Below are 26,992 nucleotides of genomic sequence, written 5' to 3'. Positions count from 1 at the left end.
TTACTGTCTGTGATTCCTTAAGTATAAATTGTGGGATTAAACAGGACTAGGATAAGGGAGGGATATATTTTGATGGGGAACAGAGATTGCATTCAGGAAAATCTGAGAGCCTGAGGGGCTGTATTGGGATGGGCAGGCACTCAAAGAAGATCTAGAAAGACAGGGACTTATTGAGAGGAGGTGTATGTGTGGAATGCCAAAAGGAAATCTTGTTAAACCAATGTTTTAGGTAAATGAGATTAGCAGAAGTCTGAAAGGCTAAAGAACCAGCAAGACCAAAGAGACCTGGGCTTTGTTGATGCAAAGTATCACTGACCCTAAGCCTCAGAGAGAAGCCAAGAACTGAGTGACCCAATTCTGGTTACAGGGCACCACTGTCGTTATGGCCTGGGGATTCCCCATTCTCTTCACTGGGAACTGTCCCAGCAAGTTGTCTGTGGGTAGGGGTGCAAATATAGACAGGGAAACTTGGAACTAGCTGGGAGTCACGAAACTAGCAAGCAGTGTGGCCTGCTCATCAGCTGCGTTTGAGGGGAGAAGACACCAGCTAACCGAGGCTTGGGAAAGGGATGGCTGGCAGTCTACAGCTCAGAAGCTCAGAGTTGCTCCCTACAGTGTCTCCCAGCCCACACTGTAGGCAGGCTCAGCTAGCACACAAAGGGCCACTGAAAAGCCCTCTGAGCATAATTGCCCAGCCTTTTATCATCTTTCTTCATAGTGGCAAATCTTTTGAAATGGCCCATTTCTTCATTTTTCACTGGTGTTCTTTCTGCCATCATCTTTTCTCTTATCTCTCAGTGTCCCCAGGAGCTCAGGAGTGTCCCTCTCCCTTTTCTTCTACCCATTCTGTTTCAAACATTAGGGCTTTGGGTGGCACCAGATGCTTCTGGATGGGTTGGTGTCTTGCAGGAAAGGAAAAATGGACAATAAAGGACTGAGGACTGAAAAGTTATGAAGTGGCTTTCCTCCTTAATCTTTCTGATTATGACACCCCTCCTTCCACCATCCCAGGGGATCATTTTGCTGACTTAGGCAAATACATTTCATACTCTGGCCATCCATGATACCCTGCCTTCTGTTTATTAATCTTTGGGTGCTAATGGGTGGCTGGGTTTCCACAGCAGAGACAAGAAGATTAATATGTCTCTGGAGGAAGTTAGAAGCCTGTCTCCACTGTGCAATCCTAGTTGAAGGCTTGGGGTCACAGCCTTTTTGGAGACCCTATAACTGTTGCAGTTAAATTGGCATGGGTTCAAGTCCTGGAGTAGGCTCTACTAGCTGTGCTACATTGTGGAGATTACTTAAGCTTTTGTTTTCTTCTGAGTCTTTGTTTTCCTTTAAAATAGTCATAATCATACTCTTTCGAATTAGTGTTTTGGGTTTCTTTGGATATGTTTCCAGAAATAGGATCACTGGGTCAAAAAGCAGTTTCATTTTTTGGGTTTTGAAGAAATCCCATACTGTTTTCCACAGAGGCTGCACCAGTCTGCATTCCCACTCAGAGTGCACAAAGCTTCCCTTTTCTTCACACCCTCACCAACTTCTATTGTTAATCTATTGATGGTAGCCATTCTGACTAGAGTAAGATGATATCTCATTGTGGTTTTAATTTGCATCTCTCTGATGATTAGTGACATAAAGCATTTTTCCATAGGTCTATTAGCCATCTGTATGTCCTCTTTGGAGAAGTGTCTATTCACTTCCTTTGCCCACTTTTAGTTGGGTTATTTGTCTTCTAGGTGTTGAGTTGTATAAGTTCTTTATATATTTTGGAAAATAACCCTTTACCATATATATCATTGGCAAATTGTTCTACTATTTAGTGGGTTCTCTTTTCATTTTGTTGATGGTTTCTTTTCCTGTGCAAAAGCTTTTTATTTTGATGTAGTTCCATTTGTTTATTTTTTCTTTTGTTACCTTTGCCTGAAGAGATATATCACCAAAAGTATTCTTATGAGAGATGTCTGAAATTTTATTGCTTATGTTTTCTTCTAAAATTTTTATGGTTTCATGACTTACATTTCAGTCTTTTATCCATTTTGAGTTTATTCTGTGTATGGTGTGAGTTGGTGGTGTAGTTTTATTTATTTATTTTTCTTGCATGTACCTGCCCATTTATTGAGAGACTGTCTTTACCCCATTTTATGTTCTTGCCTCCTTTGTCAAATTAACCATAATGGCATGGGTTAATTTATGGGCTCTCTGTTCTATCCCATTGATCTATATTCTTGTTCTTATGCAAGTACCAGGCTATTTTGATTACAATGGCTTCGTAGTATAGTTTGATATATGCAATCCTGTGTTCATTGCAGCATTATTTACAACAGCCAAAATCTGAAAACAGTCCAAGTGCCCATCAGTAGACAAGTATATAAAAAAGTGTGGTACATTTACACAATGGAATACTGATTAGCCATGAAAAAGGGAATCTTACCTTTTGTGGCAGCATGGATGGACCTGAATATTTTTATACTAAGTGAAATAAGCCAGGCAGAGAAGGACAAATACCATATGATCTCACTATATGTGGAATCTAGTGAACAAAATAAACTGACAAACAAAATATAAACAGAGGTATGGATACATGGAAGAGACTGGCAGCTGTCAGAGGGGAGAAGATGTGGGAACTGGATGAAAAAAGGTGAAGGGATTAGCCAAGAAACCTATACATAACATGTAAACACAAACAACAGTGTGGCAATAGCCAGAGGAAAAAGGGGGCGTAGGTGGAAGTGGAAAAAGGTAGAGGAAATGGGGACAGAAAGAGACTTTGCTTGGGGCCATAGGCACAAGATATAGTGTGTACATGATGCTTTATTGAGTTGTACACTTGAAACCTGTACCCCCAATAAATTCAATAAATTAAAAAACCCAAAATAGCCTGACCTGTGGTGGCGCAGTGGGATAAAGCGTCGACCTGGAACACTGAGGTTGCCGGTTCGAAACCTTGGGCTTGCCCGGTCAAGGCACATATGGGAGTTGATGCTTCCTGCTCCTCCCTCCCCTTCTCTCTCTCTCTCTCCTCTCTCTCTAAAAATTAATAAATAAAATAAAAAAAAATTTAAAAAAAAAAAACCCAAAATAGTCATCATAATCATAGTACCCACCCTCTCACATTTATTGTGAGGATTAAATATGATAACACATGCAAATTGCCAGCACAGGACAAACTATAATAAGTGCTCAAAAAGGTTAAAATTATAGTTATTATTACTATTAATTGTTATTACAAAGTTAGAATCCAGCTTCCTCTACCTACTGCAATGGGAGTCTTGGTTTCTTCCTCTGTAAAATAAGGATGATGATGCTCCCTAGGTAAGAGGGTTGATCATGAAATGAGTTAATGCATGTAAAGCTCTCAAGGCTAGCTAGAGATCCTACCAGGGAAGTGGAACTAATTGTATCTGCAGAGATGAAGTACCATTCTCTTTTTCTTAAGAGTGTTTACATAGCAACCAATTTGCAGTGAGTGATAAGATCATACATGGTAGCCAGTATTACAATTATTACTGGAATCCAAGATAGTCTCTTACAGTCCAGGGCGCCATAAGGCTGGGTTCCTTTCTTCCATTCTCAGATTGCAGGGGAGAAAAATACTGCCACTTATTAGCCTTGTCACAATGTATTCATTTCGGTAGAAAATAGACTTCTGGGTAGAAGTTCTTCATTTGTTATCCAACTGTCACGTGATTGAAGAAGCTGAACTCTTACCTGAGGGGATCTTCCTTACTAAATTTCAGTGAGACTGGAAAGATGGTTCCAGCTGAACACGCAAGTGTTAATTTTGCGGCATTTTGGCACAGGGTTAAGAATGTTAAAGAACCTTCCTTGTACTCTGCCTCCTGCTTTTCCTCCTTCCTCAAATCTGTTGAGCATAAGGAGCACACAGTTTGTTAAACAAAAAACAAACAAATCCTACTTATGTGATTCTCTGATGATGGGGAAAGTTCTCCTTTGGAAATGAAATCAGTTATGTGCATGCAAGCTGGAGAACTCACTATGACCAAGAGCAAGAAACAATGCAGATGCTCCATCACTTCATATTGGAATTGAGCAGAATAAGAACAAAACCAGAAACATTTTTGTAGTTGACTAGAAGGCAAATTGGTCTTGACAAGGGATGACAGCTACCACTTCTTGGAAACTTTCACATATATTATCTCATTTAATATTCTCAATAACTCTAAGAGATAGATTCTGTCATCATCTCCATCTCACAATTAGGGCTCAGAGAGGTTAAGTGACCCACCTAATAAGAAAGAGATTCCTAAAGTTATGCACTTAATCAGTCTTCTAAACTATACAGTGCCTCAGTGGTCACCCAGGAGCCCTCATGCATGCATTTTTCCGGTGACACAGTCCTTCCCAATACTCTCCCCCCTTTGCTACCCCTTCTCTACTTTTGTTTACTACCTAGCAGATTGACTAGAACCCAGGCGTATGCTGCCAGTGAGCCAAGCAAGCAGCAGAAAGTGGTTAATCAGAATCATAAAGTGCACTTATTTTAGTTATTAACCCGTTGAGTTTTATTGAAAGAACTTATACAAACCAACTTGTTGGTATCTGTATTATTATTAATAAGGAAGGAAATGGGTAAAAATCAGGGGACTCTGAGGGGATCCCCCCTCCACCTGAGACACCTCCCTCCAGGAAACCAGCCGACTGTCTGGGAGCAAACACCATTGTTCACACTGGACAGCTGATTCCTGGCACTCTCTCTAATCCCTGGAGACAGGAGTCCGACTCTTCCTTGCTTATCTTCACCTCTCTCTTTTGGAAGGATTAGAATTTAAGTCTAAGTCACTTTTCTGGCTAGATGAGTTTTCTTCTTCCTTCCTCCTCCTCCTCTTTCTTCTTCCTTCCTTCCCTCTTCTCCTTCTCTTCCCCTTTCTTCTTCCTTTCCTCTTTTTCTTCCTCTCCTTCTCCTTACCTTGTCCTCCTCCTTCTTCTTTGTATTACCTCAGCATGTCTGTGGCCCCATGTGTGACTCTGTGTGTGTTGCTCTTCAGAACATCCTTTTGTGTGTGGGTCTGCCTGAGCATTTGCCAGAAATGCTGTTTCTCTTTCTACATGTCTTTACTTTCACTTACCATCCATTTTTAATAATCTCATCAACCTGTTTTTCCTGCCTAGGGTACCCTCATCCAGATGCAGAGAATTTCTAACCTTTTCTCCCCAGTAGGAAATACTAGGTAGTAAGCAAAACAGTGTGCTCAGTGGACAGACAGCCGGATCGGCTTGTCAGCTACTCTAGTGCTGATACCAACTATGGGAAGTCACGGTGTCCTGCACTCGGAACTCTGGATCCTGGAAGTTCCACACAGCTTACAAAACCGTCCTCCTGTCCTGCAATTGCCCTTCAGTAGCCCTTCAGTCTCCTTTACCCAAATGCTTAAATGGAACTGGCGGTGAGGAAAAGATTCCAACTGGAATGGGTCCCTTTTTCACAAAAGCTTCCCTTCCAGAGTCTGGACACACAAGGAAACTGAGAATGGTTAATCTTTTACCTTGGAACTGCTGGGGCCAAATGTACCCATGTTTACTATCTTTCTGAGGTTCCTCTGACACTTGGAAATTCGCCATGCATTTGGTATCACCAGAGGCTCTTCGATTCCACCTCTTCCTTCTGCTCTGCTCTTCCCTGGCCCCGATTTTGCTCTTCCAGACCCACTGTCCAGCTTTCTAGTCCTTCCCATCCCCCCACCGAGGCTGCCCTTTGAGATATTGGGAGAAAAGACTTTCTTCCTGGACCCCAAACTCCTCCAAAGGGGTCTGGAGCCGGCTAGGAGACCAACAGCCCTTCTTGAATCTAAGCAGCCACATGTTTAATATTCAAAGCATGTCTCTAAAAAAAATGTCCTGCGATCATTTATCAGACACTGTGCTGCGTGCCTTAGCGGCTCTTTTTCGGTGTGTGTGTGTGTGTGTGTGTGTGTGTGTGTGTTCACCAGCAGAGGGAAAGAAGGTTCTACACACACACACACACACACACACACACACACACACCCCTTAGCCTCCTTCCCTTCTCACCAAGGCAATCGCACGCGCTAAGTGGACCTCTGCCCCCTAGCAGGTCGATCCCTTCCTGAGGTGGGCTCTAGGGCAGGGCCTGGGCTCGAAAGAGCTCGCATGCCAGGGCTGGCGAGGTGCTGAGAGCAGGAGCCTGAGCCGAAGCCGAAACTCTAGGTGCGTTGGCTGTTGGCCGAGGTACTTGGAGAGGAGCTGCAGGGAGGACAACCCCAGCAGAAGACGAGCACAGAGACCAAGGAGAGCTCAGGACGGCACGGTCAGGGGCCAGGGAAAGGAGTCCCTAAGCGAGCATTCTGCTCGTCACTTCTTCTCAGTTCAGTCCCCCCACCCTTCCCTAGTTCACTTTGGAGACGGGTTTGCCCTCTCAGCTACCAGCAGTTCCCGGCAGAGCCCAGATGAAATGGTTAGCTTCAAGAAGTGAGGCTGCGCTGGACTGAGGGCTGGGTTTGGGAAATTCATTCCCCAATTTTTAATTTTGTGCTTATTTTTAGTTGTGACCCGAGCCGGGAGCTGCACCTTTAAGCTGCGTTCCCGTTCTGGGAAACCGACGCCAGCACTCGAGGGTCGGGAAGCTCGGGAGAGGCCCCTCATTCTGCACTCCTCTCTTTCTCCCCCTCCCCTTCCCCCTCCCTCCGCCCCTTCTCCCCTCCCCTTCTCCGCTGTCCGGCCGCCTCTCCGCCATCCGTCACCTCGCCGCCTGCCGCACTCCCAGAGCGAGAAAGCGACGAGCAAGTCACGGCGATGGTGCCGCCCGCGGCGCAGCCATGGAGCCCGCCGGAGGAGTCCGCGCGCGCCGCTGCCAGCTTGCCCGCAGCCTGCCGGCTGCGCGCCGGCTCCCAGCGTCCCAGGCCGGCTGCTGCCGCCCCGCCAACCTCCGCCCGTCCTGCCGCCCGGCGCCACTAAGCCACACGCCCGTACGGAGCTTGGGGACACCAGCTCCCTAGTCCCGCCGCTTTCGCCGCCACCGCGCCGCGCCGCGGAATAAGAGGAGGAGGAAGAGAAGGCAGAGGAGGAAGGTAAGAGGCGCGCTGCCTTCAGGGGGGCGCGCCCGTAGTTCCAGCCCCACCAGGGATGGGTCGCAGCGGGAGCGTGCCGCCCCGGGCAGGTTTGGGGGCTACTGGCGCTTGGGCGCCCCCGGGAGCCTGGGCCAAGGCAGGGGGCGCAGAGCGTCGGGCATCCCAGAGTTCAGGCAGGTGAAAGCAGCGGCCGGGTGCGTCCCAGCGCCTCAGTGAGTCTCCAGCTTGGCGGGCTAGCCTTGGCCGGTGTGTTGCAGGGTGAGAGGGCGAGTGCAGGGGAGTGCAGCGCGTTCATTATGGAGCCTTTGTGTGCGCGCCGGGGCTGTGGGCACAGTTGGGAGAGCTGGCGAGACGCGGGGCCTGGCTGCTGAGACAGAACCACTTAGCCGGAGTGCCCGGAGAAGCCCGAGTCCTAGGGCTGCCAGAAACAGCTCTCCGAAGCATGTGCGTGGTTCCCGAGGCCATGTTCACACGCGGACACGGACGCACACACACGCACATACAGCCGCACCGTATACCCGGCGCGGAGCTACACAGTCACCTCATCCAAATACAAAACACACACACACACACACACACACACACAGATACACTTGCCCCTTCCCAGGGGGATAATAATAAAGCAGTCACCCAAACACACAGCTAGCAATACGCACCCCCTCCCCAGCGCAGCTAAAACATGTGTGTGTGCGCGCGCGCACAGACACACACAGAAACACACACACGCGCGCACACACACCTCTAATCCCCAGCCTGGTGCTCCGGAGCTTGGAGAGTGTGTATGTGTGTGTGTTTTCTCAGAACGTCCCTGAGAAACTACATGACAACTGCACATTACTGCAGATCCAGTACCTGCTGCTCCACCACACAAAAACACAGCCAACCCCAACCTAAGCTACAGTGGACACCTCCGCCGGAGCCCTTAACTCCATTCTGGCAAAAAGAATTCCCAAGTCTCATAGTCGTGCCTGTCCACATCCGAGCTCCTGGGCTCCCCCCTCCCACACACACCCCCATACACACACACAACCACACACACTGAAACCACACCAGGGGCAAATGCTTGACACCTTCCCCCAGAAGCAGGTGGTAACCCCACCCTTCCAGCTGTTACCAAAGAGCCCTTGATCACAGTGTACACGGAATTCTGCCAGACCTGCCCCCCTCCCTTTGGCATCTTTGTCCGGCTGCAGAGCTCTCCGGGTGGTCTCAGCATCCTGCAGCTCTTGCGGAGGGCGGGGCAGTCTCTGGACTCCTGCCCATTAGAGAAGTTGTTATAAGACCAAGGATCCCTTGGGGGCGCCCTTCCCCGAGAGGAGGGTGAGAGACTCTGCTGACTCAGGGAGAAGCTCGGAGTGAGTTTTCCACGCTGGAAGCTCGGGGTAAAAGGCGCACATTTTGGCCTGGAGGGCCCGGTGTCTGAATTGCCAAAGCACCCGGGCCCTCAGATCCGAGACCAGGAATCCCTTTCCCTTCCCTGCGAGTCAAACTCACTGCAGAAGAAGCTGGGGGACCCAGTTCCCGCTTCCTGGGAGCTGAGTTGAGCTTCCCAAGAAGCCTTTGCTATTTCCACTGAGCAAAAGGCTCAGTCTCCCCCCCCCCCAAACCCCCTCCCAGACCTCAACAAGCCATGCCTAGCAGACATGCCAGCTTCTACCGAATTTTGTGGGTTATTTGTTTATGTGTACAGAAGCAATTCAACCTCAGTAGTTTGTCATGAAGTAGATATGATGTGCGTGTGGAGGGTGAAGTAAGATTTCCGGGGGGGGGCATCAGTGGGTTTGACTGATTTTAAGTAGAGACTTCAAGTCAATCTGTAGTCCTTGGTGAAGTCGTGATGGAGATGGCTTCCATATCAGCGCCCCTTCCCTGCACCCCTCCCACAGGCTGCTCCAGGCGTCTCTGAGTCCCCTCTCCCGCCCCCTTAGGCCATTTAGGCGGGGCTTCGCTCTCTGCTTGGTCATTTCTGATGACAGAATCCCTGCCTGGCCAAAGTGTGTTAATAGCTGGTAATTGTCGACTGCCTTCGCCTCTCAGGTAACATTTACATTTTTAAAGGAGGCGATGGAATGGCTGGGTTGGTGGGGCTTTCAGGCACCTGTGGCAGGACCTTGGCAGGAACCCTTGTGATATTGTCTGCTGTCTATGACTGGCCCCCAGTTAGGCATGATGTGTGTGTGTGGGAGCGAGGATGTGGGAAGGTGGGATATAATTATTAAGGGATCTGAGGCCCACAGAGAGATTTAAAATTTAGTAAGAGGCGATTGGGAGCCACTGCAGGATTCTGAGAAGGGAGGGGATATGATCTAAGCTGGAAAGAAACACTGTTTTGCTGTATGTGGAGAGATCCTCCCCTCTCTCCCATGGACACCCACCACCACAATTGCCTTGCAAATGTGGGCTTATCGCCACCAGAGAGAGAAGGCTGGCCAGAGGAGTGTGGTGGGAGCCCCAGGCTTCTGGCATGCTTCCTGACCCAGACTGTTGGAGCTGGAGCCTGAAGCCAGCAAGTGCCCCCATAAACGCAAGTAAGTGATGTTGTTGGTGCTGTGGAGCTTCTGCTCCTGTGGGTGAGGGGGCTGGGGACTCCTAGGGTGCTGTAGGCCCCATTTTGAATGAGGCAGGGGACCTCTCCCTTTGGTGAATGATGCAGTTCCAGGGTCTTAGGAAATGAGCTGTGTGGCCATATTTGGGGGTTTTGCCATCAATGAGGAATTTTGGGAGCAATAGTTGAAAAAGTACAACAGGAAAGCCCTGGATTACTGATAACAGCAGCAAGCTGGGCAAGGCAAAGGGGCAAAAGGGTGGGGTGGGGTGCTGCAGCTGCAGTCCTGGAGTGTGAGGGTAAGTATGGGGGCTTTCAGGGTGGTATGGGAAGAAGAAAGGCATTGGTGTGGCACCACCCCACCACAGGAGTCCGCAATTCCAGCCCCTGGAAATAGCATGGGTGGGATGCAATACAACAGAAGCACTCTGTACCCACCCACCCCCACTGGACAGAAATGATCGGGCTCTGTGGGCCAGCACCAGACAAGGTACCCTGAGGGAGCAGCATCAAAAGCAATAGAAGGATCCTGTGCTTTTGGAGCCTCTGGGCTAGCTGAAGCCATAAAAGACACACACACACACACACACACAGATTACACACACACATGCAAATTACATAGAGAACCTAAACAGACACAGACACACACATACACACACACATTTAGAGCAAATTATAGGAAATAAGGCTTATGAAGGTAAGTTTGACTTCTCAGGGTTAAGCCTTCCCAGAGGTCCTAGCAATCAATTCTAGAGCTGAGAAGGTCCCCATCTATTCTGGGTGAAGACCCTTACCGGAACAGGTCCCTGGGAGAAAGAGCTTCAGCTGTGGGCCAGCCTTAACGCTATTAGCATTGGCAACAGAAAACTCTGTCTGGCTCTTCTCTCAAGGACTTCTGTTTTCCTTCTTACCATAAATTCAGAAGGAAAAAAACATTCTTTTACATTATTAGCAGCCAAAACGAAGGACTCTCAAAATGGACCTCACCTTGCAGCTCTGCTGAGAAATCTGAGGGCTAGGGGCCAGGGGGAGGGAAGGGGGGAGCAAGGGGAGGGAAACCTGCCCTCTTCCCTCCTTTGCAGTCCCCACTCAGCTGAACTGGTAAGGAGAGGGCAGGAATCTTTATGATTTCTCACCCACTACAGGCAGCGTCCCCTTTTCTGAGGGCACCATCCTTCAATGAAATGTGAACAGCCCTGTGGTACACTAGTACCTACTCCCTTGGGCAGTCAGAAAATGAGCTGGGAAATCAGTTATCAGTGTGTGTGTGTGTGTCTGTGTGTGTGTGTATGTGTTTATGACTGGGGGGAGAGACAGAGAGAGACAGAGGAAGGGAGGGAGGGAGGGAGGGAGGGAGGGAGAGAGAGAGAGAGAGAAGGCCTGTTACATGTAGGAGCCAGTGTGACTGTTGATGTTGATAAACATGAGATCAGCAGGTTTCTCTGTATGCATGTCATAGCTAGTCACCTTTTCAGAGCCTTAAACTTCACTTTGGCATTAGCCGCACTGCTAGCCACTCCTAGCTTATTGAAGAAGTCTCTGCCTGGTTGTAGTATTTGGGTACCCTTATACCCCGGTGACTCTTCCCCTTTTCTCTGTTTTGCTAGTTCTACCTCCAACCCCTCAAACCTGTGTGTTCTCTGGCTCCTGTTGCTTTGTCCTCTGATGGCAAAAACATGAAGCCCTGTTATGGCTTCCCCCTCTACTGTCTATTTCCACTTCTGTAGTCCCAGCTTAACCCCTCTACTATACATATTTCAGCCTTATATTTCTAGCTACTTCCTGAACATTTCCCTTTGGATAGTCTGCCATCATGTCAGACTCCACATTCACAAATTCAGCTTGTTATCTCTCGAAGATTCCTTGCTCTTCTGACCTCTTTGTTACACAAGACTTCTAATCTCCCAGACTAGAAATCTCAGAACCATCTCTGACTCTCTCCTGGTTCACCCTGCTCCCTGCTACCACCTCATGTCTACACTGCACTAGTCTCTTTCCTTTCCGGTCCACAATACACACACCTGCCAGATTAATATTCCTAAATATCCTTTATTCATGACACTTCGGATCAACCTATTTCAGGAATGATATCTGATTACCTGTGGGATCATTTCAGTCTCCTTAGCCTGAGCAGTCCAGGCTCTCCTTGAGGGGGCCTAACACTGTGTATTCTTCCAACTTCATCTCCTACTTTTTGTCCACATCATGAATCCTCAAATTTTTTTTTGTATTTTTCTGAAGCTGGAAACGGGGAGAGACAGTCAGACAGGCTCCCACATGCACCCCACTGGGATCCACCCGGCACGCCCACCAGGGGGCGATGCTCTGCCCCTCCGGGGCGTCGCTCTGCTGCGACCAGAGCCACTCTATCGCCTGGGGCAGAGGCCAAGGAGCCATCCCCAGCGCCCGGGCCATCTTTTGCTCCAATGGAGCCTTGGCTGCGGGAGGGGAAGAGAGAGACAGAGAGGAAGGAGGCGGGGTGGAGAAGCAAATGGGCGCTTCTCCTGTGTGCCCTGGCCGGGAATCGAACCCGGGACTTCTGCACGCCAGGCCGACGCTCTACCGCTGAGCCAACCGGCCAGGGCCGAATCCTCAAATTTTAATGTGTCTCAAAAATCATGTGGGGGAACTTGTTAAAATGCATATTCATGGGTTCCACTGCCTGAGCTTCTGCTTCAGTAGTTCTGGGAGATAGAGTCAAGGAACACGCATTTTATAAAGTTCCCTAAGTGATGCTGATGTATTTGGTATACTTGAGAAACACAGACCTATATGGGCCTGTACGACAGCCAAATTTCTTTCCTCAGGGTCTCTTAACCATGTCTTCTGTACATTTTTTTTTTTTTTTTGCATTCTACTCATGCCATTCCACTAGCCAGGAATTGCCCTCTGTTCTCTTTCTAAGCTCTTTTCCTAATCAATAACACAATATCTATTCTACAACTTTACATTCAAATTCACCTCTTTTGTTAAGTCTTCTCTGATCATTCTAGACTGAAATGATCTTTCTTGCTCCCCTCAACTCCTCCTGCACTTATTTTCTCCAAAATACATTTGGCAAGTACATTGCTGATTCACTCCATTATTATTGTTGAATCATTCATTTTTCACATACAAATACCACTTCTCATATATGTATGCCTTATCTACATTATAAATTCAGTGAGGGAAAGAACATGATGTTTTTCATCTCTTTTTTTAACACCATAGCAGACAATACCTTAGACATAGTAAGTGTTCAATAAGCATTTGTTGGGTTGGATTGAATAATTATTGGTTCAAGTTAAAGAGGGAGTCTATCACATCTCTCCCTGCATATCAGTTCAGTAAACATTTACTGAGCACCTATTATGTGCAAGGTGCTGTGCTAGCTGCTGAAAGCTCCTTGTTTCAACTCAGTCATTTTTACATTTACATAGCCTAATGCATATTAGAGGTCCTTAACAGATAGTTGTTGAATAAACAAATGAATTAATGAGTAAGTAAGGGGGTGAAGTTCAGACAGGAATTCCTTGAGCAAGAACTTAGGGCAGCTGTGTCATAGAGAAATGAGATAGGAGTGAAAGATAAAGCAAGAAGGTGGACTGGGGTATGGTGGATGACTTTTGCTTTTTCTTAATTATGAACATCTCTCAAAAAAATCCAGAGAAAATAGTATAGTAATGTCATATAGTAACTCAATATCCACATTAAGTAATCATCAGGGCTCTGCCATATTTGCTTCATTTTTCCTTTTTTTTTCTTTGCCGAAGTATTTTAAAATAAATTTTAAACATCAGTTATGTCATTTTACCCCTTATATTTCTCTATGCATCTTTTAAAAAATGAACACTTTCTCATTAACTGCACTACCATTAACATATCTAACAAAAGTAACAATAATGCTTTTGTATTATCCATCACTTAGTTCATAATCAAATGTCCTCACTTGTCTTAAAACATGTTTTATAGTTGGCTTGTTAGAATCAAGATGCAAATAAGCGCCATACATTACATTTGGTCAATGTGTCGCTTAAGGCACTTTCAACAGTACCTTCTCTCTGACTTGTTAGAGAAGTCAGGTTACTTGTTCTGAACACTGTCCCACATTCTGATTTGTCTGCTTCCTCTTGTCATTTAGATTATTCCACTCTCCCTTTTATCTCTTGTGAGTGGAAGTTAGCTTTGGTCTTGATTCGATTCAGGTCTCCCCCCCACACACACACACACCTTTGAGAGATTGAATAAAATGGGGCCATCTTGGAAGCATGAAGACCAGGTAAGTGGCTAGATAGGGATAGATGAAGGAGGTAGGTGGATAGATTTTGGCGGTAGAAAAAACATGATTTATCTATCAATTGGATGAGTGGGAGGAGAAAGGAAGAAGAATCAAAGATGATTCTGAGGCTCTGAGTCTGCATGGTAGCGAGAGTAATAATACCATCGTCTGTGAAGGATGATGAGAGTAACAGAAATCATGGTTAGATTAACAGAGGAACTTTCTTACAGTAATACACCATATACTCTTTTTCCAGATAGCGCTATCTTTCTCAGAAAAATTGTAATTAGTGGTATAGAAATTTGGGTCCTCCAGAAAATTTTCAGGAAAGAAACCCTTATTTTTTAATAACTGCCAAATAATCTTATATCCTGCCTCAGAGTCTTGGGAGGAGAGATAGTATGTATACCAATGGACAGAGAGAAGGTAATTCTAATCTCATCCTTGAAGATGAGCCAGCTATCCCATATCATCATGGATATCAGAGTCACCAGTCTTGGGTGGAGAACTGAAGGGTGCCAGAGCTTGGGATTTCTGTAGACCCAGCCAATGAGCATAGTTCAAGACCCTAGCCCTTCCTTTGGGTCTCCTGAAGTCTCCAGCACACACCTACTTATCCATACAATATGGAGCCTGCAACTTCTTAGGCCCTCAGTAGACCATGACAGCAATGATTTTGCTAAGGTCAGAAATTGTCCAGTAGTCTCTATATATTCACTGGGCTCTGAGAAAGCCCCAAGATTATTTATCTGCCTCAGTAAGAACTTGCTTTAGCTGTTGAATCAGATCAGGTGAGAACTACTTTCAGCTTCATCCTATTTATCCTCATTCATAAAACCTTCTCTCCCTCTCCCTTCCCACAGCTCATCTTTCTTCTGCTTTCTCTCCTGCTCCTCCCTCCCTGCTCTGTCTGTTCCAGAATACATTTATTCTCCGGAGTTAATCAAACACTGGCCCCTGCAGCCCATTGTGTCTCAGATTGATCACTTAAGCAGCATTATTGATTGCTAGGAAAGCCTTAAGAGGTGGGAGTGTATTGAAACTAGAGATCCAACAGCCTATTGGCTGGCTAGGTCTTTCTGGGCAGCCTTAGCTCCTCAACCACCTAAACCTTCTTTTGAGAAAGGGGAGGGAACAGATATGGAAGATCCTCAGAGGGCATCATTCATCTCATTCTCCCTTAATTTTGGAGTTAAGGAAGAGGAATCTATTTAGTGCTCCTGGATCTAGCCCAATATCAATGTTGTGGTGAGAAGGGGAGTGCAAAAGGTCCGATCTTTAGAAATTCATAATTTACCAGAAAAATAATACTTAATCATATGAAGCAACTAAGAATAATACAAGTTGGGAAACAATTATATTCCACACTATATACTCTAAACAGTAAGTACTGTGGCATTTCAGGGCACAGAGAGAGTCCGCAGCATGAGCTGGAATGGAGGAAAAGGCTTCCCAGAAAAGGTTGAACTTGAGTTAGATTTTGAATAATGTGTGAAATTGAGATTGTTAACTAGAAAAAGAGCAGGCTTCCAAGGGGGTGGCATATTTAGGGACATGGCCGGAAATGGAGATGGTTATGATATGATCAAACAAAAGTGAGAAGGAGGTCTGATTAGAAGAAAGGGGGTGTGGAGGTGCAATGGGGAAAAATGACTTGCTGGTTAAGGAGTGCCTTGATTTGAAGGCCCTTTGATGTTAGCATGAGGGATTTGGACTTGGGAACACTCTGAAAGGCTGCTGGACAATTAACGTGAAGTGTTTTAAGATAGTTAGCCATGCAATAAGAATCAGATTTGATTGGAATACAAGGATTGAGACCTGCTTGTAAAATACTACAGCAATCCGAGTGAGAGGTAATGGTGGCAGTGAGCATAGAGAGGAAGGTCAGATCCAAAATGCACTTAAGGCATTGGCCTGGCAGGTAAACTACCAAGTAGATACTGTTTTTCTTATTTGCTCTCTCCTTCTTAGCCTTAATACTTACACTTTTTTTTTTTTTGCCCCTTGCCTTCATGTGGCTGAATTTCACTAGCAGTAAAATGGCAATGGGTTAACCATTTAATCATCCCAAGTCAAGTAGATTTTCACTGAGGCCTCAATGCCCTCAATGCCACAACCTGAAAGAGTGAACAGTGGAGAATCTGGCTGCAGTATACAGTTGAGATGACAGCTGAGCTGAGGTTCTGAGTACCATACTCCCCAACAAGGAGTTTAGAAGCAGGGGCTTTCTGTTTAAAGCTCCCAAGACCTGTGGAACCTGCTCAAAACAAGGAGATTCCTTTGAACTTTTTTGGCAGAATCAGTTTAAAAACTCCTCTCAGCACTTGGGACTGTCCCAGTGGAGATCACACCTGTTCCAGGGCATGGCAAGAGCTGCCATAGCACTTTAATGCCAGCTGGAGCCCTGTTGTTACAGCTTATATGAAAGAAATAAGAGAAGAGTCCACAGGTGAGTGGGAGCGTGATGGGAGATGCCTCTGCCTGCTCATTTGCTTCCTCCACCAGCTTTCACCCTCCTGCCCAGTTCACAGAATTTTGGCCCTGGGCAGGTGTCTGGGCCTAGTGCCTCATCCCTGGGCTAGAGAGGAATGGATAACTGCACGTCAAGGGATATTTGTGAGATTTTAGCCCCCTTCTTTTTACTAGTTTTTCTTATGGGAGAAAATGATGCCTTCTAAAGATAAATGAGGGGATAGTAAGTCTTCCCAGGCTGTGGGCTCCTAACCACCAAGAGAGCTCAGCTCTGGGGGTAGGACCCCCCAAACAGGCCTCTCTTTTCTTGTGCTCCAAACCCACTGGGAAAACAGGAACAGATGGTACATTGCTGAATGAACATGCATGTGTGCACATATACACACACACTGCTGAATAATCTCTTGACCAGTGATCTCCAGCATTTCCTTGCTGAAGATTTCTGTTTTGGTCTTTTATCAGTCTTCTGGTTGCCTATTTGAGATAGGGGTTATGGCTGGAAGGAGAGTGGATGAAACATGGGCAGGTCTCCCCAGTGGAAGACACCTATGGAAGTAGGGGATTGGAAGAGGAACTGCAAGTGGCTGACTAAGGCAGTTGTCTTATTTATGACCCTTTACAGAGAAAGCCCATTGGAAGCAGAAAGAAGAGTGCATGGCGGTGACAACTGGCTCCAGTCAGCCTTGTAAGAGTCAAGATCTCTCGGTTTGGCTATCTTGCTGCAATCTATGCTTACGGTTTCTCTCCCAAGTTTTGTCTGTCATCTATACATTTTTCTCTTCAGTAATTGTTCTCTTTTTCTTTTCATTTCTAACCTAGACTCAAGCCAGTCAGTTACAGATGCTTTTCCAGTTGACACAGGGGTAAACTGAGGTATACAGATTAATTGTTGATGGGATTTGCTCTCGATCCTATATCAAGATGGCCAGAATTCTGGATCTTGCAAGACTCACTCACAGGGCTGGCAAGGGTGCTGTGTGTCTCACTGCTTCTGTTGCCACCATCAGTGAAATTACAGAGAATGCAGATACGATTAACAAAGCAAGTGTTGTTCCATATTCATCTTGTCACCTACAGTCAAGCTGTAATCTTTCTAATATGTAAGGAAATCACTCACTGAGAGAAAAGAGAGGGGGATTTTTAAACAGACCCACCAGCCTGCTGTTGCTGCACTCTTTAAAGTCTGTCACCTGCAAAGTCCAAATAAAAATTGGCTGTTAGGTCTACTTTTTTACCTTTTTTTTTCTTTTTCCCTCTCTAGAGGTTTCCACACTCAGTCTAAATCCAGCTTGTCCTCCTTTGGCATTCTGGGTGATTGCTAGAAATGGTAATGCCTGGCCTTTAACCTGAACTCCAGTTCTATTTCACTATTACCTTTAAGGACATTTTCTCTTTGAAATTTATGATCACTTTAAAATCTCTACAACTAAAACCAAACTTAGGATCTCCTCTCCAACCTTATCCTCTGTGCTGATCTGTAGCCCTGAGCCCTTCCATAAGTCTGTCTCTATTAGTGACACCATCTCTCTTTCAATAGTCCACAGACTGAGCTTTGAAATCACCCCCACCTCCCATCAATCAACATCATGTCTTGACAGTTCATCTGTCACAAACGCCTCGTGAGTCCATGCCTTCTTGACCATTGCCTGTGCCGCCATCATAGCCCACACTCTTATTACCTCATGTCTGGATTACTGCAGCAGCCTCCTGACTGGTCTCTGCATGCTGCCTCCTCCTCCCTGCCAAGTGATCCTTCAATGCTGCTGCCAAAGGAGTCTTCTTAAAACATCTTTCATCATGTCACTTCCCTGCTCAAAGGCCTATAATAGCTCCCTTTTGCTTATGATATCAAGTAGAAACTCCTCTCCCTAGTATATGAGGCTGGTTTTCCACAACAGCTGATCCTCCCTGACCCTATTTATTCCTAACCCCCAAGCTCTACTAGTTGCCTTATTTTCCCTGCCCTGCTGTACCCTCTCAGAGCTTGCTCCTCTCTCTGTGTACTCATCTTCTTGCTAGTCTCCCACCTTTCCTCCACCTCTGCAAATTCTTCCATCACATTCTCTAACAAGCTCAAGTCCAGCCTCTGCTGTGAAGCTTTTCCTAGTCATTCTAGCCCTCATTGGCTACCCTCCTTTTTTAAATTACAATTTCTCCTGATTATGAAACTAATACTTATATATAGTGGAAAACGTTGAGAATACAGGGGAAAAATAGAGAAAAATAAAATGGTCACTCACAATCCTTCCTCTTCCAATTTGGATTTCAGACTATTCCCCAACATAACTTATCACCTGATTTCAGCATCTCATATTGCCTTGACTTCCTCAGTGTTCACCTTCATACTTAGTGAAGGAGTAAGTTCTTTAGGAGCCTCTTTGATCCATGTGCTATGCAGAACAGCCCATTGTAGGGACTCAATGAACTGTTAGTAGATAGAAGGGAGAAGAATTGTACATCATCCAGTATGTAACACCCCAACCCATTTCTGTGGAGAGAGCTGTTGGTAGTCACAGGTCTTCTACTTCCTCTTCCAGGTGAGGAATGCACCCCGAAAGAGGGGACTGCACATCAAGAGACAGCTAAGAGTTCAGGGTTCATAGTGCCCTTGAACTCTGCAACATCTGATGACACAACTCCCTGTGCAGTGCTGTTTTTTCCCCTTCAGGAAGCCTCTGGCTTTGAAGTGGGAGCTTTAATTCATTCTGGTGGCCAGAATGAGCTTTTCCTAATATGTTGGCATGTACTTACAAGGATCACTAATTGCCCCCTTTTGCCCATCATATCAAATTGAAGTCTCTGGCCTTCAAAGACCATCTGCCAGTTCACTTTCCTTCCCTTGCCCATCTCACTAAGGTATCTCTCATGGTTTTACTAATTAGCCCCTTTACTTGAGCCAAGCCAGGCCAGGTGCCATACCCTCAAAATCTAACTTCCCCAAATGTAAGAGTGCCAGACAGAAGGTTATTTGCTACCTACCATCCCCTCACCTGAGCCCCAGACCCAGCATAGCCTGGCCCCTATAACTTGAAACCTGTCCAGTTTCTCTGTACCACTGAGGTTCCTCATCCCATTAACATGTGCTGCCATTGACCTCAGACTCAGTATGCAACTTTCTCAGCCCTTGTATAGTCATTTTGTATTAAAATATTGATAATTTGTATTAAAATTATATTATTATAAAAAATGTGTTTCCCAGCTAGTTCCCATCTGGGTTCTCTGAACAACATTAGGCACAGTATGGACTCTGGAGTCACCCTTACCACTTACTGTATTTCATGATTCCAAAGACACAATTTTAACATTTCTAAAACTGAAATGCTTCTCACAATCCATGGTGCCTTGTAGTTTAGTTGGCAGCATCTTTTCTTTTCCTCAGAGAAACCCAAGAAAATGTTACCTCTCACGTCTAGTCAATGAAATATGGTACTAAATTACTTAACCTCTCTGTGGCCCAGCCCTTTCATCTTCAAAATACTTACATCAGAGAGCTGTCCTGAAGATTCAAAGATAACATTTATATAGCACTTAGCATAGGGCCTAGAACTTTGGTGGAAGCTCAATAAATGTCAGCCCCTGTAATTCCCTAACTTTATAAACTATAAACCCCTCAAGGGCAGGGACATGTTTTTTCTCTTCTAGCAGATGTTATGAAGTGAAGGGTGGAAGAAATATCTCTTTTAAAATATATCTCCAAAAACATCTCTTCTACTAGACTGTCAAACAGCTGAAATTCCAACATTAATCACTCCTTTGAGTTAAGGCATTATCTCCTGAAGACCTCTGTTAAAATGCAAATATATCACTTGGGAAGATAACACATTAATTCATTAGCATTCATGATTCCATTAGTGCAGATTAGTTTATCAGATTAACTAGCAGGTGCCAAGAAAACCCTGAGAGCCCTAGTATGAGACCTAGTAGGATACATGACTTAAGGAGGAAGTGGAGGAGTAAAGGGTCAGGCAGTCCAGAGTTTGGGGTCAACACCCATCTGCTCTTGCATTTTGGGGTTTATTTGTCAACAAGATTGTGACTCTGGTCTTTAATAAACTAAGAAGAATCTCAGTGACAGAAACAAACACATAGGTGGGAGGAAATGTGAGGTTGGAAGGAAGGTAGGTTCTTAAAGACCAACGAGTTCAGTCTCTCCCTCAAGTTTTTAACTCTCATCAGCAGGGTATTCAATGCATTCACTGCCTCTTTAAGTGGAGGCATTCGCTAGCCTATTCTATTGTTGAAAAAGTCTAATTAGAACATTTTTTGATATTGAGCTGAAAACAACCTTTCAGTAACTTCTTTCCTTCTTCCTCTTAGCAGCCCCTTTAAAACATAGTTGTATGCCACTTAACAATGGGGTACATTCTGTGTCGTTAAGCGATTTTATCATTGTGTGAACACCATACAGTGTACTTATACAAACCTAGGTGGTATAACCTACTACATACCTTGGCTACATGGCATAGCCTATTGTTCCTAGGATACAAGCCTGTATGTACAGTATGTTATTGTACAGAACAACACAAGATTAAATCAAGTACAAGAGAAAATGATGCACTCAAGAGACAAGGTAAACATAGGATGTGTGAGGCTGCTGCCAGCATCACACAGCCTACTGTTTTACAGCAAACATTTTTTTATAAATAGGAATAATACACTCTAAAATGATTATAAAGAAGTATAATATAGTAAATACATAACCAGTAATGTAGTCATTTATTATTGTTATCAAGTATTATGCACTCTATATGACTGTATGTGCTCTACTTTTATATGACTGGCAATGCAGTAGGTTTGTCTACACCAGCATCTCCACAAATATGTGAGTAATGCATTGTGCTATGATGTTGTGATGGCTACATCACAGGACAATAGGAATTTTTCAGCTCTAGCATATATTTATGGGACCACTGTCATATATACATACAGTCTGTTATTGACTAAAACATCTTTATGTGGTACATGACTATATCTGAGTATAGCTATCACATTTGTTTCCTCAAGTCTGTCTGTCTTTTGACTTCTATTTTATTTTGCCTTTTTGGTTCAATTTGCTCAATGCTTCCTTTTGTAATATGATTCCACAACCGAGGTAAAATTGCAGGTTCATAATCCTCCTGGAATTGTATGTAAAATGTTGGCTAAGTGTACCTACATGTCTTCCTCCAGGATTCATAGTTTTCAACAGTGGTCCAGGACCTAAAAGAGGCCTTAGACTATTGACCTTACAGCATCTTAGTCACTTTCCTTTGATAACACTTCAATTTGTGAAGATGCCTCTTAAGGTTCCTGGCCAGAACTGAACAGAGTCCTCCTGGGGTACTATAACCAGCAGAGTACAGTGGACACAATGTTATTATGAACAACTTGGTATTGCACAGTTCTTACTTTTAGAGAGCTCTCAGTTTAATGGATGGATGAAAACATCTTGTTCTCAGGTAATGAACCCTTACCAGTACTAAGTCACCTTTTTCAAAAGGGCATCTCATCACATTGAAGAGCACCTCAGCTCTTTTGACTGGAGCTAGTGGAAGCCCCTTGTGAATACTTGTCTAGTCAGGCCACTTAGAAGGCTAGTAGAATAGTAGTGTGACTGGGCAAGCCCTCAAGTTCTCTCCAGTGCCCCCATTTTCCAAGTTCTGTGCATTGTAAAGAAATTCTTGGTTCACACACACATATATGAGAAAACCCAGAAAGAACTGGGGCTCACAGCTAGCCCTTCTTGGGGCAGCAAGCCCAGGAGCCTTTAGAGATGGAGTTTGAGGGACTAGTGGTATCAGTAGAGAACAAGGTCATAAATGTCAAATGCTTTAAGAAGGACCAGCTCTTAAACATTAATGAGTATGCCACCATAAGAATAGACACATCTTGGGGAGATAGGCTCTCTTTTAGCTACTTTATATTAGTCATCCAGACACAGCACAAAAAGCTAAATATTAAAGAAACTTGAGACTCTATGAGACAGCAGCAGGCCGACTGGTAAGTGATAATCACCTATAATGTATGACATGACACAGCCATGCCTCCAAGGTCAAAAATATATTTCTTATAGCCTGATGGTTAATCTAGTCTAACCATGACTGTTTCAACTAACTGAAAGGGTACCTACTTTCACACTATCACAGTCACTCTTTTACATGTAGGCATTAAAGACTGTTGTGAAAATGCACTGTTTTGTGAGAGGGGAAATACATAAAATGAAACACTAGTCCTATAAGCTGTTTTACAAAAAGAAAAAAAATTTGTGGCCAAATAAATTTAAGAAATGCTATATCTTCTTCTTAGGACTTCACAATTTATTGGGATATTAAAGGCTCTGAGATGTCCTGCAGTAGAGAAGCTTGCTAACATTCTTTAAAGTTTCCAATATATTCGATCATAATCCATCATCCTCTTTTCTGCTCAAATACAGTCCATTAACTTCCACACAGTAGCTTTGAAGAAGTCAGCTTCCAGCCATGACCCACCATTTCAAACCTGGGTGCACAAATGATTTGGTGCACCCAAGGTTCCACAGAAATGAGATTAATATGGGTGAATTTTGTTGTGGGAAGGCTGTACAAGACTTTTGAAACAGCAAGAAAAAACTGGGAGTCTAGGAGAGGAGACCTCAAAATGGAGAAGAAAATAAGACAGAGGATGCTGGAGACTAGCTTCCCTGAACCTCACAGTCTTTCCACTGGCCAGCTCTGGTAGATGCCATGCTCCCAGCTCTGAGCCAACAGTGAGCAAAGCCAAAGCGGAGCAGCTTTGGCTGGGCCAGGACCCTGCAGGTGTGGTCATTGGCTTCTCAGCTGTGGTCTTTCATTTCCTGCCTGCTGTTCTCCATTCCCTCCATGGGCCTCTGGTGAAGTTTCAATTTCTCAGTCTACTAGTTGATCCATTTCATATGGATCTTTTTTCCTCTTTCCTTCAGTGAGACTGAAGAAGCTTTTGAGTTTCCTGATGCCAAAGGAAGGAATGAGAGGATAGGGTGGGGGAAAAGGCATAGAAAAAAGCATGGCCTCTTCTGCAGGACCTGGGGCAAGTCTGTATTTTCCCCGAATCTTCAGAGCAGGAGGGCACTTACATAGCCATCACTGGGCCTTGGAGAGATGCCAAAGAGACCTCTGAAGGCAGAGAAAACTCCTACCTTTTGTCAAGGGAATCTAGAGGAGTTCAGGGTCAGAAGGGCAGGGAGTGACCTCTGGTAACCAGAAGAACGGAAGGAGAGAAGGGGTCCAGCTGTTATCTGTTGAAAGTGGCTCAGGCTAGAAGGGAGGAAGGACGGAGGGAAGAAGGGGAGGAAGGAGGCAGGGAAGAAGAAAGACAGACAGAAAGAGAGAGAGGGAGAGAGAGAAAGAGAGAGAGAGAATGAATGTGTCTGTAGAAAAAGTACACAGACTTCATGTGCATAAACAGTAGTCCCTTCTTATCCAAGATTTTGTTTTCTGTAGTTTTCCCCATGGTCAACCCCAGTCCAAAGGTATTAAATGGAAAATTCCAGAAATAAACAATTCATAATTTTTAAGTTGCACACTGTTCTGGGTAGCACAAAGAAATCTCACATCACCCTGCTCCATTCCTCCCAGGACATGAATCATCCCTTTGTGCAGCATATGCACACTGTATGTACGGTACAATAAGATATTTTGAGAGACCACATTCAAATAAGTTTTATTGCAGTGTATTGTTTTAATTGTTATATTTTTATTAGCTATTCTTAATCTCTTGCTGTGTCTAATTTATAAATTAAACTTTATCATAGGTATGTATGTATAGGAAAAAGCACAATATATATAGGGTTCAGTACTATGCATGGTTGCGGGTATTCACTGGTGGGCCTTGGACTATATCTCCTGTGGATAGGGGGAACTGTATGTATATGCCTCTGTGTGTATAGATAAATTTGCAGGCTATTGAACTTTTTCTTACTGAAGAGGTCCAGAGAACACCTGGAAATTTGCAGGGCACATCAGGATTACAAAAGTGGTTTGTCAGTAGGGAGAAGGGATAAAATTCCTGTAGTGTCATAGCCCTTTCATCATCAATGAAACAGACTAGATGAGGCAGGGTCATTTCCTCCATGCAGGGTGCAAGGTGTGACTATGAACATGTTAGTGCACATGCATGCGGTCACCTCTGAGGACTGACCCTACAAAGTTCTTTTCAGTACATCCATTTAAATTCCCACCTCCTACCCTACTGCCTGCAACCAAAAGGGATTTCCTGCTACTGAAAACCTCCCCAGGAGCTGATCTTGCCTAGTTTGAATGATTCTAATGCTAGTGACTCAACCTTCTCCTTCACTAGGCAGTTTATTCCGCTGCCTAACTTCATTATGGTTAGGAAATGGGCTTTTTCCGCTCACTAAATTATTTCTATTTTTAGATATGAAGACCCCAGGCTTGCATTCACTAGTGTGCCTCTCTCTCTCTCCCTCCCTCCCTCTCTTTCTCCCTTTCCTCCCCCTTCCCTCCCTTTCCCTCTCCTTCTCCCTTTTCCTCTCCTTTGCCCACACCAGGTCACAGTGGTCTACTCTAATAATACATTTTCCTACTCACAAGTGAACAGCCACCGTTTGCTTTGAAACCACTAAATGTTTGGATATTGAACGCCCCCTCCTGCTTCAAGACCGAGATTTCTTTTTTTTTTCTGATATATGTGGGATTCAGCTTTTTCCTGTCAGAAGAGCCTATCCCATTTTCATTTTTCACTTCACTATACCTTCTCCTTTGCAAAGACTCTCTCCTATAACCCCAAATGGCAGAAAACCTCTGATACACCATATTCCTACCTCACACTCCACCAGATCACCCCTTTGAAAAGTTTAAGACTAGAACATCATGAAATAAAAAAATGCAAAACCACTCCACATCTCCTCATCCTTGGCAGCCCAGTAAAGCGGGGTAGTGAGGTTAAATGGATGAGAAAACTGAGGCATGGACAAGATGTCCCAACAATTTTACTCTACAAGTATGATCTAAGGATTTACTTTCATCTAGTGTTCTGGTAGATGCTATGGAAAACTAAAGACTGACATAGGCCTTGCCCTTAGGATACTTATTCTCTAGCTAGGGAAAACACACAAAGGAACTGCCAGAAGAAACTTCTTTTTCATTCAAACAACAAGTATTTAATGTACTCATGTGCCTATTCCTATTATAGACACTGAGGACACAGTGGTGAACAGGACAGACAAAAATCTCTGCCCTTGTTGAGCATCTGTTTTAATGGGGACACACGTTTAAAAAACAAACAAATAAATGATCACCATTTCTATTAATAAGTGCCAGGAAGGAAACAAGGGGCTGGGATGGAGAGCAACAGAGAGCTGCTACAGCTGAGGCAGTCAGGAAAGGCTTCTCAGAAGAGATGACATTTGAACTGAGAATGGAATGGCCTGAAGACAGTCTATACTTCATGCTGCAGAAAGAGAAATCACATCAGCAGAAGGAACTAAGAAAGTTTTCAGGAGGAGGTGGGGTTTGTCTGGGTAAAGTGCATGGCACGGAACTTTTAGTACTACTTTTGTGGCATTGGTCCTATTCTGGCAAAACTGAGACATGCTCTTCCACTCAAGTAGAAGAGTAATCGTCTTTTCTTTGGAATCTGAGATGACCACTGTAAGAGGGAATGTCTTCAGGATTTCTCCAGATGACCTCTCCCCCCTCCCCCCATAACCACCACACTCTTATCAATGTCTCTTAGTTTCACTTTTATGTCCCACCTATGTATGGAATAATGCAGTTCCTGGTTTTTTCTGATTTACTTATTTCACTTTGTATAATGTTATCAAGATCCCACCATTTTGCCTAGCAGTTTCCATTTGAAACATTGGAGCTTTCCAGATAAGAAAACGTTAAGAAAATAGAATATGGGTGGGGGAAAATCAGGGGATTATTTTAGTTAGAAGTAGAAGGTACATGGTGGAGAAGAGAGAAAGATTTGTAGGCAGGGGGAAATTATGGTAAGGGTCATGAAGAGTTCTTTGGACTTGATTCAGTAGGCAATGTAAAGCTGTTGTCAATTTTTGAGCAAGGAAGTAAAAACAAAAGGAAAGAGAAAAAGTCCTGACAATTTCTGATAACCAGAGTTTCTCCTTCTGCTCAGTATGTGTGGGCTCTCCTAGGAAACATGGCTATAACCGTGAGCTTAAATCCCAGCTCTGCCACTTACTAACAGAATTTGAACAAGTTACTTAACTCCTTTGTACCTCAGTTTCACTCAGTGTAAAATGGGAATATTAAATGTGTTAATCATTTCAAATTGCTTAGAACAGTGTCTGATATTTAATACTCAATAAACTTTAGTTACCATTATCCAAGGAGACAACTGAGATGATGGGGTACAGTCTGGGTACTGCCATGAACCTTAAATTATTCTGGTCACAATTTGACCATATTTGTACATTGTTTGGGCTCAATCCCAATGTATGCAAGACAAGTGTAGGCACTCTTTCATGATAATCTTCCATTAGCCTTCTACTGACATTTAAAATCCTCAATGTTTTTTGTGGCAATCCAGAGACTTAAGCATTTTTTTTATAATTTTATTTTTAATGGGGCAACCAATAAATCAGGATACATATATTCAAAGATAACAACTCCAGGTTATCTTGTTGTTCACTTATGTTGCATACCCATCACCCAAAGTCAGATTGTCCTCTGTCACCTTCTATCTAGTTTTCTT

The 26,992-nt window shown here is 44.5% G+C and overlaps 1 protein-coding gene across 1 annotated transcript in view; it reads left to right on the top strand.

Annotated features, from left to right (window-relative positions):
* The first annotated feature begins 6,956 nt into the window (after positions 1-6,956).
* The window catches only part of FRMPD3 (FERM and PDZ domain containing 3), a 142,657-nt gene continuing 122,621 nt past the window's right edge, over positions 6,957-26,992 (top strand). Inside the window, exon 1 of the mRNA XM_066249647.1 lies at positions 6,957-7,046. The gene's annotated coding sequence lies outside the window, so the exon portion shown is untranslated. The remainder of the gene's footprint in view (positions 7,047-26,992) is intronic.

The sequence above is a fragment of the Saccopteryx bilineata genome, chromosome X (assembly GCF_036850765.1).
Source record: "Saccopteryx bilineata isolate mSacBil1 chromosome X, mSacBil1_pri_phased_curated, whole genome shotgun sequence".
NCBI classification, from domain to species: Eukaryota; Metazoa; Chordata; class Mammalia; order Chiroptera; family Emballonuridae; genus Saccopteryx; species Saccopteryx bilineata.
This window is presented reverse-complemented; position numbering and strand designations above follow the sequence as displayed.